Source organism: Panthera pardus, unplaced genomic scaffold (assembly GCF_024362965.1).
Source record: "Panthera pardus isolate Hobbes unplaced genomic scaffold, ASM2436296v1 HiC_scaffold_25, whole genome shotgun sequence".
Taxonomy (NCBI): Eukaryota; Metazoa; Chordata; class Mammalia; order Carnivora; family Felidae; genus Panthera; species Panthera pardus.
In genome coordinates, this window is record NW_026526821.1 from 67,634,080 (window position 1) to 67,649,964 (window position 15,885).

Sequence of the window (15,885 nt, forward strand, 5' to 3'; positions counted from 1 at the left end):
AGAGATAAACCATAAATTTCTGTAGCTGAAATATCCAGAACTATAATGGATCCTTCCCAAGGCCGGCTTGTGTTAGCCTGGGTTCCCCAGGAAGCAAGGCTTGAGAAGCCTGGGCTATAGATAGTATATTTGATAATGAGCTCAAAGAGTTTGTGGCAGCAGTAATGAAACAGGGAAGAAAGATAATCAATACAAAGATAAGTTGTTGAATTGGCCACCGCTACTGGTTACTGGTCCTTTATGCCAAGGACTTGATTTAGGAGATTTTCAAAATGGATCTGAGAGCTGTTGCTCTGAACTGGGGAGAAAGGTAAGCATTTATTTATGGACTATTATTTCCTTTTGGTCAGATGTGTCTCCATGGTGTTAACTCCCCACCTCTGACTTGCATGCCCTAGTGTCTAGTGGGTTCCTGCCAGGACAGAAGACCTAGGACAGGAAATGAGAGGTATACAAGGCTAAGCTAGGTGCAGTCCATTTGCACCTTCATTAAGCTGGTTGAATGTGAGTGGAATGGCTGCCACAGCAGTGGTAAACGTTTTGAAGTGACACATGAGAGTTGTTTGACACCTTCTTGTTCAGCATTTCCTTCTTTCTTGTGAGTTACTCTGAATCCTTCTAATACCTCCTCACTACCATTTTTCTTTTCTATGTTTGGCTGACCAACCAGAGTTGGTCTTGGTCATTTGCAATGTAAAGAATCTTCACTGGTACAGTCATCGTGAAGGGTCATGTGTCCTTTTGGGTTTATGATGCTAGAGTAGACTTTGGTATCTTGTTCTTTGCTTCTAAACTCGGAGAGTCAGTAAATTCTGCTATGGGTTCTCTAATGGTTCTCAGATGTTTTGTTCCCTCTTCATTCTTATTGATTCATGGAGGCTCCATCTTGGTCAGTTCTGCTGATTACTTCAACAGCCCTTGATTGGTACTCCTTTGTTTTGATCAGTTTCTGTTCCTATGATTTTGCCTCTTCCAAAGTGTTATATGAGTGCAATTATATATTATGCAACTTTTTGAATCTGGCTTCTTTCATCCAGTATAATGCATTTGATATTCTTCCATCATGTTGTATTTATCAATAGTTCATTGTTTTTTATTGCTGAGTAGTATTCCATTGTAAGGGTGTATCACAGTTTATCCATTTATAAGTTGAAGGACATACAGATTGTTTCCAGTTTTTGTGATAATTAAAAAGCTGCTTTAAACATTGGTGGTGGTGGTGGTGTTTGTGTGTAGGCATGTACGTATTTCATGTGAAAGAGAGCGAGAGAAAGAACATTTTTCTTTATCTTGGATAAATACCTAGGAGTAGAATTGCTGAGTTGCATGGTAAGTATATGTTTAACTTTATTAGAATCTGCTGAACTGTTTTCCAAAGTGACTACCATTATGTGTTGCCATCAGCAGTGTATGAGAGTTCTAGTTGTCCCACATCCTTTGGTTATGTTAAAAAAATTCTTAGAATATAAAAGTAATAAATGTTGAGTGTGGGAATTATGGAAAATATGGTAACATTTAGAGAAGAAAGTAAAAATCACCTCTAGTTTGACCACCTGGAGAGAGTTTCTGCCAACATTGAGAGCTTGATGTTTCTACAAAAACAAATGGCTTTCATAGTTGCTTTCCACAATCTGAGAGTCTACTCATTATAACAGAAACATTGCCAGAAGTAAGTATCTACTAGCTTGACACAGCCCTATTCCACATTTTAATTTAATCATATCCGGCCATCTACCATTTTTAGATCTCTTCTCATGTATCTATGACGTATACCCTTAATGAGATATCAAAGTAAGGACCATATTTAATATCCTCTGACAATCTATACAACTATGTGCAGATTTGGAATGTAGTATGTGCTCATAAAATATTGAGTTAATTGGTTGATGTTTCTAAAACATTTCTTGAATCTGTCACTGGGAATGTATAAAAATCCTTACTCACTTAACTTGTCTGCCATCATTGCTACCTGGAGTAATTAATCTGAAACAGAGGCAGGGAAGACTGCAGGCCAAGAATTGGTAGAACCTATGGGCCAACTCTGTCATGAACTAGACACAACCCATTTCATCTCTTGAGACTGGAAAGGATGTGGAGTGTGTGAATATCAAGGTAGACATTCTATCAGACACCTCTATACTCTGCTTCATTCTCTCGGTCCATCTTTTACTCTAGCTGTTACCATAGCAACTAACTACACACAGACTTAACTTGACAGATATTGGTTGCAGCTATACTGATTGTCTCATTTTCTGCCCTGGGCTTCTTTGCCACCTCTGAGTGGGACACCTAAAGGGATCTGTTCTACCATTCAGAGACGTGTGCAAATTGGGAAGTGCAAGGGAGTTGGTACCCCATAGGGCAACTTTTGACTAGTGTTGAACTCCTGTCTTCCATTATGTGGGTAAAGAATTCTGAATATATTCTAAATGACACTTAGGAGGGACTCTAACATGAATGAATCCCAATTTTCTGGTGGTGATGAGCTGATAATACATTCCTAAGTTGGCTTTCCTTCTTTATTTTCTTCTCCTTAGTCATCCAATCTCTTTCCTTGGGTTTAGGTATAAAAATAAATTACTTGCATATAAGTTCTTCCTCAGATGTGTTTTAGAGAACCTAGGCTAAGACAAATACCAGCTTACACTGAATCTCACATTTACATAGATTCCCTGATGGTTGCTATTTCCTTTTACTCCAAATCTGTCTCTCCTTGCACCCTAGCCCTGTTTCTCTTCCTTCTTCTACTGTAAAGTTTCTAGAAAGAGTTGTCTGCATCTGTTGTCTTTATTTTCTTGTATGCCGTTCCTTTTCCACCTGCTCCAAGATTTTTCATGATGCATCTCTCCACCAAAATTACTTTGTCATTCATCAAACGCACCAATCCATAACTAATAAATCTAATGAGCAATTTAAATTCTCATTTTTAAAAACCTTTTTCAGGAGAATTCAGTACTCTTTGCCAATATTCCTTTCCTGTTAGCCTTTGTCATTTTGCACTCATCTGTTGTTCTTCCTGTTAATTCATTTTATTTTAGTTTTGACATCCCCTCCTCCAGCTTTATTCTGAGACTTTTCCTTTTTTCTCTATCATCTTGCTGGGAATATCTCATTTACCATGGCTTTAAGTACTATCAATATGGTGACAACTCAGATTCATACTTGACTTCTGATTGCTATAGTCTGTCTCTAATTAAAGTTTACTTTATGTATTCTTCAGAATGTCTCATTGGCATAGAAAACTAATTTTTTTCCCTCATCACCTCCACCAAACTGTTCTCAATACTTCCTTATAAATAGCACTACCATCTATCATTTGTTGGTTACACATGTGACCGTTAAACTTGGCTTCTTCTCTGCCCAACATCAATACATCTCAAAGTCCTCTTAGATTTCATTTCCAAGAGATTTCTTGATTCCATACAATTACTTCCAACACTACTGATACCATTCTAGAACAAGCCACCATTTTCTTTCCTCTAGGTCTCTGCCATAGATCTCCCATATATGTAATCTTGTCTTTTTTGAACCCATTCTCCATACAGCATCCAGAGAATTCTTTTAAAAAATGTAAATTAGATGGCTATCATCCTCTGCTTTTCTTTCGTTCTTTTCCATTATAGACTTTATACTTCTTACTGCCTACTCTTGGACCTTATCTCGTGCCATCTTTCCAATACACTTCAGCACCAGTAGCTTTCACCCAGTTCCTTGGATACACTAAATTATTCCCTGTTCCCAGGCATTTGCCCATGCTCTATATGGAAGGCTGACCACCTGCTCCTTCCTTGGCCCACCTCAACTTATCCCTCAGGGCTCAGTTACAAATGTCATTTTCTTGGTGAAGAGCTCTCTGATTGCTGATTTAAATTAAGGCCCCTGATTTATTCCTGGTATAATCATGTCTTGTATAGAACTTTTTCTTTTTCACACCCTTCAAAATTCTAAACTATATATTTTATTTATTCAATATCCATCTCTTCAACCAGATTGTGAATGACCTGAGCACAGAAATCATGTTTTTCCTGAAAAACAAAAACAGTGTTGGCACAGTGGTTGGCACATATAATGTGCTTGATGTTTATCAGGCCAGGCAATGTGCTATGTGCTGTCAAAAGATGAGCACTAAAAGGAATCATTCACTACCTGTGTTCATTACACCTAATGGATTTGACATTATATTGATAGCAACCTCGCTCTGTCTCTTAATGAATTAGTATTACTTGTACAAAATTGAAGGAGGGAAGAATTTATGCTTGTAAAAGAGAATGGTACATTATTTGCTATCAATAGCATGAGCTTCTGAAGCCACAATACTTAAGGGATATCTGTAAATGTCTATAGATGCATGTGGAAATCTTTGGCTTTTATAGAAAACACACAGCAAAATGGCTAAAATTATTCCAGTAGTGCTAAGTTTAAGACACTTAAGAAGATCTAGTGACCATCTAGTGAGATGGATTATTGGTGATAACTCTATAGCTAAGACTCTCCATAACCCCAAGATAACTCAGGAAATGGAGTTCGGATGAACACTTAGTTTTCAATTCATTTTTCTCCTTTGATCAATAAATTCATGTCTGATGGAGGCTGGAAGTGGGTAATCACCTACAAGCTCTGTCTCAATGGGTTTGCTTTGGTCAGATGACTGCTTGCTGCAAAATTATTTTGATTCACTCAACTGTGGTTTATCTTCAAAAACGGGTAAAGGCCTGAGGGTAAAATGTCAGCAAATTTAAGTCCTGCAAAAAGATCTTCTAAAGAAAAGCTTACAGTTCTCCTTTCTCAACAGCCAGTTTCACATTCTGAGCTGGTGTTAACACCTTTCATGCCTGACTGTCCCTCATCTTGAGGTAATGAAAATGAGCACTGCTTTCATTGGGGTGAACTTAATGAGGTCCTTCTATTGCTGGAAACCATTCCCACTATGTGCTGCCATGTAAGAATATACTTGCCTTTTAGTACAAGTACTGCCAAAGCAAGTGTTATACTTGCCTTTTATGAACAGGTGACCCCACAGCTCTGAGGCTCATTGGTGAAAACATCAATTATGCTTTTATTAATCTCCAGGAGTGCTGGTGAGTTTTTAACTCTTAAATTGTGTGTTTTCTTAGTTTTATTGCATTGGGAAATATGCCTTCCTTCCATACAACCTCCATTCCATTCCATCCAAGAGTGGACACCAAAGACCATCTCTTGGTTCCAGAAAGCTTGCAGCTGAATTGAGCAGTTCAGGTTAGTACAGATGAAATACTCAGACAGGTCTAGTGCTAAACTGTGTATTATTTATTGAGTGTATTAAGAGTTCGGAGAAGGGGAGAGCAATTTGGGTTGGAACAGTCATGGAGGACTTCTTATAGGAAAGAAAAAAACCCCAGATTTCTGAGTATAGAGCTTATTGGCCTGAATAAGAGAAGTGAACGCATGTGGATAGACCACAGGAAGGGTGTGACGGAACAGAAGAAGATGGAACTGAAAGGGAAGGAGGAGGAAGCATCTCAAGAACCTTTACAACTAGGTAGGGAAGTGTAGACTTGATGGGTAAGTGATTGGAAGTCACTTTTGGATGCTGAAAGAGGATATAAGACTTAAGGACTCTCTAAGCAGAGGTGGCCCATGTTTCCACAATCCCATAACACTGGAACTTAATAGTGGTGGCCAGGACAAACCAGTTGCTGGTTGAGACCCAACTGCATAACCCAACGAATGGAGAAAAGTCAGGAAGGAAAGATCCGCTTCATCACACATGCTAACAAAGAATGTAATTCTTCATCTCTATTCCACCCCAAATCCACCATGGAAGGGAATGGCCAATTCTGAGACTGTGTGAATCAGCTCTTGTAATTGTGAACTGAGGCCAAAACAGAGTTCATGCCAGAGACTGGATGGCTCATTGAAATACTTCAGGCAAATTTGATTTTGATTTAGGAATGGTATGTTGTTGATTGTATGTCCAGGTTAGGGGTCTATAATTTTTGCCAAAGCACATTTCCTAGAAGCTAATGCTGAACTCCTTTTCCTACCTCCTAATTGGTTTCCAGTGATAAGGAATTTGTTCACACCTAATTTGAGTCTTTTTTTGCTTTTTACATTTTTAATTCTTTAGTCTCCTAGATAAAATGAACTTTTTCCTTCTGACCACTCTGGGAGAAGATACTTACCCAATGATGGATAAGAAGGAGAACAGACTGCACTTAATTTAATACATGAAAAGACTTGTTACCTTGGGCTCACTGATACTGAGATTTCTATTAACTGCAGATCCTTAGCGATTGGGAATTTGTGTCTTTACATACACCACTATAAAAGAAGCTAACATGTACTTTCTGAATCACTAAATAAAGATTGGTTAGGTGTAGAATCCCACAATCTTGGAGTTAGATGGCAGTGTGTAAGAAGCTCTGGTATAATGAAAAGGGCCTTGTACTTAAGATTAAAGACCCTGGATTTGAGTGCCTATCCTCTTACTAGTTGGATGATACTGAGTACTTCACTTGCCTTTTCAGAGCCTCAGTTTCTTTCTGTACAATGACTTTGTGTAAGGAACTACATGAGACAGTGGAGAGCCTGGTTTCCTGCCTCCCCAGCCTCATAACTTCAAAACTGGGACCATTTAACTCCTATTTAGCTTAAACTCACCTCAGCCCCCATAGAAAACAGACTCCTTAGCAATCAGGAGTGGGTAAGAGCATAGTGGTTGGGGGAGAGTTTAATGAACCCAAGGGAAGCATTTTAAAGAGCTCAGCCCTGTTAAAGTGGCTGCATATTCTGTTTTGACCTAATACCCTAGCTTACTAATCAGGCTCTGGTCCTATTCTTAGGGCACAGAGCAAAGCTTTGAAACTAGTCAACTCTGAGGCTAGAGGATCTGGGTTCAAGTTCTGCCTGTACCACTTCTTAAGATGTGTGGCCTTAAGAGAGTTAGATGGGGGCGCCTGGGTGGCTCAGTCGGTTGAGCGTCCGACTTCAGCTCAGGTCATGATCTCACAGCTTGTGGGTTCGAGTCCCGTGTCGGGCTCTGTGCTGACTGCTCAGAGCCTGGAGCCTGTTTCAGATTCTGTGTCTCCCTCTCTCTCTGACCCTCCCCCGTTCATGCTCTGTCTCTCTCTGTCTCAAAAATAAATAAACGTTAAAAAAAAATTAAAAAAAAAAAAGAGTTAGATGAAGTGTCTAGGTCTCAGATCCTTCATCTTGTACCCAAGAAAATAAAATGTACCTTACAGGAAACCTTAACACCATCCATGTTCAGGCACTCTTATTGGTCCTACTGCAACCTTGTATTTCAGTTGCCCCGAGACCCTACATGATTTCCAGGTTCTCCTAGGACGGGGACCATGTTTTGCCTTTTCCCAGTTCTCTTGGGTACTAAGATGCCATTTCCACATCCAGGTCAATGTTGTCCCAGTGGGGCTGCCATGGTGCCAGAGTGGGCTGGTCTATTAGTTGCTGCCCAAGGCTCCTTACTCTGTTGCAATACTTGGAAGCCATAGCTATATTTCCCAGATTCTTGCCACTTCCTCTCTCTGATTTCCTTTAGCAATTGCTGATAAACCTGCCTGAATCAACCTTCTTGCCTGTCTGATTCTGTGTAGTTTCTGGGTCCTGATTATCACCTAGAGTTTTGTTGGTCATCTTGTGGAAAATTACTGTGAAGAGTGACAAAATTGAAGACTTAGACATTTATAACAAAAATATAAGTGATCCAAATTGGTTGATACTTTCTGTGATAACAAATAATCTCAGAAATAGTGCTACAGAGCAGACATTTTTAAATTAGGCACATTTGGTTTGTCTTCTTAAGGGAAGGGTGATGCAATGCATTTGTAAGAAATCTATGCTATGTAGAGACCACTTGGAAAAAATGAAAATAGTTAATTTATTGCTGAAAGTGATGCATGTCATCATTAGTGAAAACTCTAGTATTACACATTTTAAAAAGTAAGGAAATACAACTTTCTAACTGGTTAGAGTTTTTTCATTGTGTTTTGAACACATTCACTGGAAATACAAAAATGCAGTATCTTCCAAGTAGTTTGTAAGAACATTGGATTGAAATTAGGGAAGAAAACTTACTAGCTGAATTTCATCAACACATTTACATAAAAGTATAGGATAGAACCACTGAGTATGATGACTCAGGGAGTGTAGCTATAGGCTTGTCTTCTGTTGGATTTACTTATTGTGATGATATTTTGTCTTCAGCTTTGACAGCCATTGAAATATGGGATGATAGGACCTGTGGGTTGCTTTTCCAGTGTTAAACTAAGGATTAAAAAATAATGAGGCACATCCTATGACATTGTTTTCTCTAAAATTTTTTTATTATAATTAATGAGAGAAAAATAGGCTTTTTGTGCCACATAAAATGTTATCTAGTGAGACAAGATGTAAATGTAAAAGCATATTATTTATTCAGCATTGTTTCATGCTTTAAAATATTTTTGTGTATATTTTGTAATGTATAAAATAATACTGTAATTGTATGTATATCCATTTTATAAAGTTATTTGGGAAGTATACTCATACATTTTTGTTTGTTTGCTGATGGGAGGAGGAATCAAGACCATACTGTCCAATACATAGGACATTTTGCTTGGAAGGAGAAGCCTGTAATTCTGAAGGGCTGCCAGGTGGAAATGGTAATAGATTTGTGCTGTCTTGCTCTAGAAAGTAGGTATAGGATTAATAATAATAATGGTTAACATTTATTGAACATTTCCTATGCGCCAGGCATCACACCAAGCACTTAACATTGATTATTTTATTTATTCCTGTTCTGTACCTTAGGAGACAAGTATCATTACCATCCTCAGAGTGGTGGAGGAGGCTCAGCTGATAGAGGTCCAGTAACTTTCACAAAGCCACACATAAGGAGAGCAGAGCTAGAGGTTGAATCCACATCTTTCTGACTCTATATAGTTTGTGCTATTACCATTACCTGGCTTAGCATAATGATTGATTCTCATTCATTATGAAAGATGCCCACAGAGGAATGAATGGATTATATAGCTAAGCACTTGATTCTTTACCTCTGGAAATATGTTCAACTAAATGACTGGAAGGGTTTCTTCATGAGGAGTGTGATATTTTAACTTGTAATAAATATTTCATCTATGTTTCCCTTCCTGGTCCAGAACTTTTGGGTTGGTGAACATGTGGAGATGTGGGGAGAGTGGTGGGCATGGGAGCTCTGAACCTTTTACCCACATCTTTCCCTATTCATCTCTTCTATATGGCTGTTTCTGAGTTATATCCCTTTATAATAAGCTGGTAATATAGTAAGAAAATGTTTCGCTGAGGTTCTATAAGCCACCCTAGCAAGTTAGCTGAACCCAAGGAGGGATCATTGAAACTGCCAATCTATAGCTGGTGGGTCAGAAGCACAAGTGTCAACCTGGACTTACAATTGACATCTGAAATGGGGACAATCCTGTAGGATTGAGCCCTTAATCTGTGGGATCTGATGCTATCTCCAGGTAGATGGTATCAGAATTGAATTGTAGGATACCTGGCTGGTGTCTGAGAATTTCTTGGATATGTTGTAGTGAGGGGGGGACCTACACATTAGAATTAGGTGTAGAATTGGAGGAGGGAGTTGAACTCTGTGACCTCTAAGATGCCTTTCAATTTAGAAACCTTGAGCATTTCTCTAGACAAACTATTTCCAGAAAATATAAATGATTCCTGTACAAAGGATAGGGTCTAATGGTCAAAGAAGTTTGGGAAATGCTGGATTAATAAGGGGTAAGCAGTGTCTTTCCTGAAGGATTCTCAGAGAGCCTTTACCATATTATTCATTATAAATGTCCAAGAGAAGGAAATAATGTGCTGGCTTTCCCCAAACACGTTCATCTTGGATGACTCCTTCATTGTAGAGTTATCTCCTGAGTTTGGTGTTTTCTCGTTGAACCTTGGAAACCCTGACAGAAGCTAAAATATTTATACTAATTCTTGGGAAATGCTGTTACTCTGTAGGACATGGTTGGCAAGCTGTCTGTTAGGCAGAGTATTCTATTAGCACCCTCCATTCCTCTCCCATGATATCAGAGTTGATAGTATAGAAAATCAGAACCACCTTGGTGAGAGGGTGCACTGTGTCAAGTGAACTTTGGCTCAATTTCTACTCTCATCTTCAGGCCTTTTAGGGTAGTCTTCTTTAGATTACCACTTTGAGAGGTAAGGTAAGATACCCTGAATAATGCCACTGCAAACCTATAGAATATGTTAGGTACATGATAAGATTCTTGCTTTCAGCCCAACAATTAACCTCTACATATATCATGTCTGGGTAGAAAAAAAAAAAACATGTTCTCTAATGGCAAACTGAATCAAGGGAACTAAACTGAAAGTAAATATTAGGAAAAAGGGCCTGAATGTAAAAAATTAACGTATGTGATGAGCTAATGTGCAGCCCTCACTGTTGATGTTATTTGTGCTTTGAATTTGGAGCATGCTGTAGGATACCTTTGTATCCTTAGCTAAGGCACATCTCAGTGTAATAGGATATTTAAATTGGTTTTGCCTGAGACACCGAGGGATGAACGATGCTATGTTCTAGTTACATAGTTCTTAACCTCTCCTGCAAATTAGGCAGGAAAACAGTTTAGAGATGCTGGGAGAGGGATTTCTGTGGACAATTGTGAATATGCCCTTCCCATCCCCCCACCATGAGGAAGTGTGGGCACTGCCTGCTGCTTCACTTAGGTTGAGAAACGGACCTGAAGAAGACCATGTGGCAGATTTCATAGCACTCTCCTCCTGCTTGGGGGATATAGTGACCAGTGTTTGACTTGGACCAAACTAGAGGCTAGCTAAAGTGGCAATAGACCAGACGATTGCTATTTGGGAAGTAACTGAAGTCCTAAGGGCTGGTTACACAGGTCACAATTCTGACCCAGTCTTCTACTTTACAAAGGAAGGACTGGAAAAGAACCTTGACTTACATTTGTGTAACACATATGATTGACAAAGCTTTTTGTATGATCTTGTTTGACCTTACAGTAAGTTTCTGAGATGAGCATGAATATGATTCTTGTCTTACAGATAAGGGAGGCAGTGCTCACAGATAGTAAAAAAAAAAAAAAAAAAAAAAAAAAAAAAAAAAATCAAATTTCTAGACTCAGACTAGAAAGAATATAGTTAAAACTTAGCAATTACCTTAACAAGTGTTAGGCAGCATTGTAAAGGCCTTACTGTATTGAAGTCCTTTAGTCCTGCCCACACTCCAGGAGAAAGATACTATTAAAAGCTCCATTTTATAGATAACTGACACCTGGAAGCCTCAGTTTCCTTGACTTGTCTGCTAGAAAGTGCAAAAAAACCGGCATCTGAACTCAGGAACTCTGGCCCCTGGGCCTTTCCTGTGATGTTCTTTACATTATAGCACATTGGCTACATAAGGATTTTTAAAACATAAAGATCTCTCTAGGTTAGTTTCACTGCCAACAGAGCATTGCCAAGTGGCAACCTTTTGGGACCTTCTGGGATGCCAATGTAAGAATAACTTTAATCATACTACCAATTTGTGATAAGCAGTTACTTTTAAAATACATAGGGGAGTCGCAAAAGAGTTAATATTTTAAACAGTTTGCACACCCTTCCTCACAACTCAATTCTAGCATTAATTATTTAGAAAGCTATTTCTTAGGTACACTTTGACTTAGTCTGAGTAGATGATCACAAGTTCCAAATGGCAAACATTAATACGGTGTTAGTGTTGTGCTCAGAACACGAGTACATCATTTTGGCTTCATCCATGCTCTATACCTTACCTGCTGTGGTGTGCCAGAAAGTGGGATAAATTGGTTTGGAGTCAGACATTCCTCGTTTCCATTCTATCGAGTACGCAATCTCTGAGTTTCAAAATCCTCATTTGTAAATTGGGGAAATATATGCCTTCTGTTTTTTGAAGATTGGAAGATGAGATGAGTTGTGTGACCAAAATACCTAGTCTGGGGTCTGCCGTGTAGTGGATGCTCAATCAGTTATCAGTTTCCCTGTTCCTGGTGGCCCGGGATCATTTCTTAATCCCATTTTGTGAGTTTGGGCAATTCAGTCATCCTCTATGAACCTTAAATTTGCCACCTGTGAAATGGAACCATCAGAAAATATCTCACAGGCTTTTCTAAGACTTCTTTAACCAATACCAGTGCAAGTGCTTTCTAAATTATGATTCCTGTTATCCACCCCCAAATCATTCAGCATGGACTTGTATAGTTAGCAGATCTTATATTTGTTGCTGCATTAAACTTCAAAAGCAATCCCAAACTCTGTTTCATCTTCTGTTCTTTTCCTTTTTTACAACAACCTTCAGAAGCAGAGACAAACATTATTTTTCTCATTATCATACTTGAGGCCCAGAGGGCTACTTGCTTACAACTTCTCACAGGAGGACCAGGGCTGGAACCTGGGTCTGTGGCTCTCATTGGTGTCTTGCCAAGTGAATCTGCGTCCATGTGGCTCCTGTGGTTTGTTCCTTGCCTAGAGAGACCTTGCTGTGTGACTTTTGTTAGGGGGGCACCTGATTTATTCCCCCACAGTCCCCTAAACATCCTGCTCTCTTCCTAGCACTGCTATCTTTGAAACCCAAACTGGTGAGGGAGGAGTTTGTCGTCTCTTGACCTCAGCACTTTTTGCAGGGTGTTTACTATGGGTGAGCTCATGATTCAGCCACAGAAGAAAATTTTTGTAATGTCTACTGGAGATGAAAATATTCTTCCTTGGAACATTTGTCACTTGAGTGTTCATACTCTGTAATGCCCCAAGACAATCCTCTAAAAACAGCAGCTGCTTCCCTTCCACTACACAAACAGAAAGGTTCAAACTCAGGCCTGCATTGTTATTATGGGCCAACTGTGTGCAAACACTATGTCCTGCGGGGGGCCCAGAGTTGAATTAAACAGCCCTTGCTCTGGATTTTCTGACAATAGAATCGGGTGATATCCTCTCCCCTCCCTTCATTGTTCCCCAGCCTGAGCCGCCTGATCTGGCTGGCTGTTGCATCCCCTGGGCTGCATTCCTTCTGCACACATACCTGGGGAAGACCACTTTCCAGATGGACATGTCCAGAGTTTGGGAGCAGTGGATCTATTCTACTAGAACACACACTTGTTCTTAGCTGACAGCCTAAGAACACATATTCTTAAAGAGAAAGGTGAGCTAAATGAGGGCAGCAAGGAAAAAATGGGTCCCTCAACAAGTGTGAGAGGGAGGCGAGAACCAGGTGCATGGGAGCTGCACAGCCAGCATCCTCCAAAAGGAAAAAATCCATAGCTAAGGGCTTTTTTTTTTGTGCCCTGAGCTGGGGATACAGCTATGAAGATGACCTGGTTCCAACTTGGAGTAGCATAGAATCTGGTAGTAACTAGAGTTCGCTCGAGTGTCACCCTCCTCCCAGTCATTGTCCTGCCTGCCCCTGCAGCACACTGCCCACCTAAAAGGATTGGTCATCACTGTCTTGGGGAAGTGGAGGTGATGCTAGCACTGAGGAAGAAATCAGGACTGAGCTTCACGCAACTCATCTGAGAATTGTTTCTCTCTGAACCCTTGCTAGACTTGTCCTTACAGCTGACTTTTGGTGATGATAGATGGGCCTTATTTCAAAATTAATGAGGTGAGGACACACCTACCTCATGAGAAGGTGTATCCTATGAAAATATAATTCAGAGTCTCTTTAAGTGGGTGGAATATGGTTACCTAGGTGCTATTGGAATTGATTCTGTGGGACTGATCTCTCCCTCCCTGAAACTTCCATACCTGGGAATCTACCATTATCAGTTCTTGGGTTTCACATTGCCTTTTCTAGGCTCCTGTTTTAAAAATGGAAATATCCCTAGGAAGAACATCAAGACCCGAACATTGAGGTACACTGATGGATCAAATAATTGTCTTGCTGATGGACGAGACTTGGGCTTCTTGTAGGAAAAAACATAGTAAACAAATTAGAGGAATGAGGAGAGGAGGTGAGCGTATGAAAACATCACCATCCTGATGATCAGGCCCTTGGTAGAAGGAAGTTCTTGCCCTCCTTGAGTGGACATGCTCAGGCTGAAATCTCATCCTGAACCTCAGTGTTTCAGAACGCAAGTCTGATCATATTTTCCTAGCACTGACAACAGCAGGCAAAGTTGGCTCTGCTAGACAGATAACTGATAAAATAAGCAATTGTATAATTTCCATTGTGCCCAAACATTTTTGTAGTCATGACAACATCCTTAGATTCTTACAGCCCTGACAGCCAGGGAGATGGCTAATAATTCCTTTCCAATAATCACCAGCCTCTGTGTAAGAGGACTTTTGGGCCCCATTGCAGGATGGTTCTGTGTGAGAGGTGCTGAGGGAGAGGCACTAGAGGGAAGGGAGGCTTTGGGGATTATTCAAGGTAAGGGGCAAAAAAAAAAAATCACTGCAGTCACTTGGGTGACTGACCTAGAGATAAATCATGTGCCAACGATCCTTTTTTGGAAACGTGTCTCCAATTCAACCCATTCCTCCAGGTGCCACCATTATTGTAGCCCCAGGACTATAGCAGTTGTTCCTTAGTAGGTCTCCATTGTGTGTATCATCTGTACCCTGCTACTGGTCAATCTACAGTTCAAATCATTGTCATCTTGTCATGTTGCTGCTCAAAATTTCATATAGCTTATTCTTCACTACTTACTATATTAGGCCTGAGCTCCCCTGCCTTAATTCCTTTTTTCTAATCTTGCCAAACCCAATCTATCCTATCCTGTCTTTCCAAATTTTATTTATCCCTTAAGTTATAGCTAAGATCTTCCTACCTCCATCAAGCTTCCTCTGACTACTCCGGCCCAAAGCATTGGGCTTTATGACCAGTACCACACAGCCCTACAGGTGTGTTATTGCCAGGGATTAATGCATGCTAGGCCTTTTCTCCAGAAAAGACTGAATTCTGTGAGAGCTGTCCATAGATGTCTCCTGTATCTCTCAAAAAAGGCGATCTTTCCATCTTTTCTCAACTGCCCTTTCTAAAACATTACTGTCTACTTGGTCTGCTTTTTTTTTTTTTTTATCTTTCTTTATACCACTAACACCATGTAACATTATCCAACATTGTCTCTTAAGCTAGAATATAAATTCCATAAAGGCAGAGGCTTTAACCGTCTTGGCATCTTTTGTATACCCAACAAATACTACAAAGCTGAGAATATAATATGACTTCAATAAATGATTGTTGAATGATTGAATGAGTTTTTATTTATTAGCCAATTCACATCCAAAATTATGGAGAAGAAAAGGGGAGGTACCAATCCTTTCCACTATGTACATGCTGCCATAACTTCTAAAAATGAACCCTCATATGGTCTTTTTCCTATTAGAATAGACAGCCAAACGTTGCTGAACAGCAAGAGTAATCCAATTCATAGGGACATTGTGCATTCCTGTCAGAAGAGCCCTGTAATCAGGGACTACAGGCAAGGCCAGCTTACTGCTGCAAAATGCGTGGGCTGTTACTACGCGGCCAACTTCTTGGATTGCTGTGAGATTCAAATGCAATAAAGAATGGCAAAAAGGGTTAAATTGTAAATCAAGATAAAAATGGGAATCATTATTCAACCAGCTGGTGGTGTGAAGAACTGGAATTAATTTTGATAAAGACAGCAAGGAATACTCTGGACCACAAGTATTGAAAATAAACATCAAAAGGAGGTGTCAGAAGCTCTCTATTAGAACTCTGAAGGATAATATGGTTTTGATTATTTGGAAGGGCCTTTCTGGATATGTCAGGGGTTCAGTAAGAAGGATGCCTTTCTCCTTTGAGAAACACAAATGATATATTTCCACATTGGAATACTGGTCAGTGGATCTTTCCAAAAGAAAAGTTAAAAAGACTTTCAAAAATTTTAGGAAACTTGGCGGGGGAAA

The 15,885-nt window shown here is 39.7% G+C and overlaps 1 protein-coding gene across 2 annotated transcripts in view; it reads right to left on the reverse strand.

Moving 5' to 3' along the window:
* Positions 1-15,885, reverse strand: part of FSHR (follicle stimulating hormone receptor) — a 170,722-nt gene that overhangs the window by 26,890 nt on the left and 127,947 nt on the right. The gene's annotated exons all lie outside the window — the stretch shown is intronic.